The sequence below is a fragment of the Tuber melanosporum genome (assembly GCF_000151645.1).
Source record: "Tuber melanosporum whole genome shotgun sequence assembly, scaffold_100, strain Mel28".
NCBI lineage: Eukaryota > Fungi > Ascomycota > Pezizomycetes > Pezizales > Tuberaceae > Tuber > Tuber melanosporum.
The window spans coordinates 404864-408260 of record NW_003298756.1 but is presented as its reverse complement, the minus strand read 5'-3'; positions in this window follow the sequence as shown (position 1 = coordinate 408260).

Here is a 3397-nt window from a genome sequence, read left to right as displayed (position 1 = left end):
AGTGGTTTTTCTTGCCCGACCAGCGACGCTGTGATTGTCCCTGCTGTGGGACTGCGATTTCGGTGACGGCCACCCAGAAACGAGTCACCTTCACCGAACACTTAGAGAAAAAGCCCCGCTGTTTACAAACGTATCACGATTGGTTTTGGCATTATCAGCACCAACAATGGGACGAGCTGGACCTCGTGACTCGGACATCGGTGGTTTTGCAGTGGGCTAAGACAAAAGGGTTGTTGAAGGAGGAGCGCGGTTCATTTTGTGGGATGGTTCTGGCCGAGGGATACGTGGACCTGGGACTGCACTATAAAAGGACGGAATGATGTTGGGATAGACTATATGTTTCCTTTGTTGAGTATGTGGGACAGATTGTGTTGGAGGCGGATAGGGGTGAGGGTATGAGACACTGGCTGGGTGGCGAGGTGGGAAGACGCATTAATCCAGGGCAGTACTAGTTGCTGCGAGCGCCTGTGAGCCCATTTAGGTAGTTTTTTTGGGATTTATGTTTGGGGGGAGTGATTGCAAGGCGGGATAGTCCGCGGTAGTGTGTATTTTAGATAGTTTTGTTTTTATGGGGCATGGGGGAGACTGGTCGTATGCCGGTGTCGGCGGTACTAGTATAAATAAAATTAGGTTGAATTCTAAGTACTTTTCCTACATACTACTTTAACAAATATAAAACACCTTTACGACCTTTATCTTTACTACAACGTTATTGTTACGCCGAGTAAGGTTCTACACGAAGACGAGTTAGAGAAAGCTTACAATAGGCGTTCCCAATAGAAGATAAAGGTCTTATACTATTGGTAACATAGGCAGAGGCCTAGAGCTATCGTAAGACAAAGGAAGAAAGAGACAGAAACGAGAAGTATCGTTCCCCATCGCCAAGAACTAACTATCCAGAGAGGGATCGTTACACAGGTAGACTTTTGAAGGTTCGTTAGTCTAATTAGTATACTTATAGTATTCCAATAAGCCAAGACTTGAAGTTTGTAACTAACTTTATAGTATCGGTAGAGGTACTAAATGAATTGTAAACTGATACCATTGTCTGTTTCTTTGGGCTTTAGGCCTCGCCTTTTCTTCAATCCAGGATAAGCTGGTTGAGCAAGAAGGGAACTTGGAATTAGATGTTTTGAAGCTTGTTCTCAGGATATTGGAACTATTGGTAATGGATTAGAGTGATATGATTTGTTTAGACTTTATTCACAATCGTTCTTTCTATAATGAGGTTCACAAATGTGGGCCAAAGTACTTGTTTGATCTTTTAAAACACCTACAAATTGTGAGAGATTGACCAGAGAGTCTTCCTCCAAAATCCATACTTTAATTTAACCTCTTAATGCAAAGGTTCAATTATTTGAATTTATACAGTACAACAAGAGAGCTGGAAAAAAAAGTCATTCAGAAGGTGAATTGGCCTCCCTATTCAGCTAATCTCAACCCTGTTGATTACATATGGGCTCTGATAAAGAGACGTATTCAAACTCAATGAGGAGTTAAAAGGATTAAATCTGTATCCTAAATGAAGACCATGTTAACGGAAGAATGGAATCATATTTCAATTGGTAAATTTAATAAACAAGTAGCTAAACTGCCTACTATCCTCGCTCGCTGTATTGCTGTTAATGATAGTAACAATTTTCATCCATAGTTTCCTGTTACCCTCCTACTCCCCTCCTTACACCCTCCCCTCTCACCCACATCTTCTTTCTCATACCATTATTTTAGTCTTAAATTGTCCTATTATTTATTGTCTATTTTAATTTTCTTTCTATAAGCCTGCTTGACTAAATCTATTTCTCTTGCCCTTCTCAAATAGCTATATTGATGCCATACTTCTAAATTTGTTTACAATTACTTCCTTTAGTAGAGCCCTCACAGATATAGCATAAGCAATGTTTCTCCGCCAAGCTTTAAGTTATACAATAGCTGTGTAACTCCTCTTTTCCCATTACGATGACTTAAAAAATTTCGGTAAAGGTCTGAGATACCACCCGATTTTGATAAAATACCCAGAAATACCACCCTACCCTCAACTACCATGCAAAAATTGTTAAATCAGATTAGATCTACCAATATGATTAAATTTCCAGTCTATGATAAATTCTTAAAAGTTGCAGGAGGTGCTGAGTAGAACTAACAAAAGCATCCACAATCTAATTCAACTCAACCACATCTATAAGCTAATTTCATCTGTGATGTCCGCCCTTGATCAGCTTCCTAAGACATCCTTACTCGGTCACCTTTTCCACAATTTTGTCGAACTTCAGCAAACGATCGAGGATTGGTCAGTAAAGGAGAAGTTCAACTTCAAAGTCAGTGCACGAGACACTAATAGGGCAGTTTATACCTGTATTGTGGCAGGATGTGAGTGGCGAGTAAGAGCATATCATACCAGTCAGGAAGATATAAAGGTCACGGTTTTGGTTAAAGACCATACTTGTATTCCTGGTAATGGAACAAAGCGAACTAGCATTTCCTGTACTCAATCATGGCTCCGGCGACATGTTCCAAGGCATCTGAATATCACTCAAGCAACAAAGCCACGAGAAATTATGGACTACTTGCGCATACAATTTGGAGAAGCACTATTATACAAGGCGGCTAATCGCTTAAAGGCTGGTGTTTTAGATGATACGCTTGAAGGGTAAAGAGATGGATTCCGTCAGCTTCCACAATACGTTTCTGCTGTTTTATCCAGCAACCCTGAAGCATATATCCGCCTGTCATGCGACCATGAAAGCCATCGCTTTCAACGTATACTCATTTGCTCTGTACAATCTCGCTCTTCTTTCCGCTATTGCCGCCAATTTATTGCAGTTGATGGTACCTTTCTGAAAACTAAATTCGTTCAAACACTCTTGTTAGCAGTTACTGTTGATGCAAATGGCAAGACGCTTCTTCTGGCTTGGGCAATAGTTGAGAGTGAGAATTCCTCATCATGGGAGTACTTTCTATCGAATTTACAAGCAGCTATTCCAGAGATCAGACAAGATCGAATAACTCTTATGAGTGATCGCGATAAAGGATTGGTTCATGCATCCCTCAACCTACCTCCTACGATTACACGTGCCTATTGTTGTAATCATTTAAAGGAAAACCTTATAACAGCATATGGAAGAGGTGTATCAAATCTATTTTGGGTAGTGGCAAGGGCGCCCACTGTAGAAAGGTTTGAGAAATCAATGGGAAAGCTGTAAGAGGAGAAGCCAGAAGCAGTACAATATCTCAGGAATTCAGATCCTACTCTCTGGGCTAAAGCCCACTTTCCTGGGAAGCGTTACGGTCACAATACTTCAAATATTGTGGAATCCGTAAACCATGCCTTAAAAATTGACTGGGAGCTATCAACGGTTGAGCTACTGAATGCCATATGGCATCGTCTAATGAGTCAATG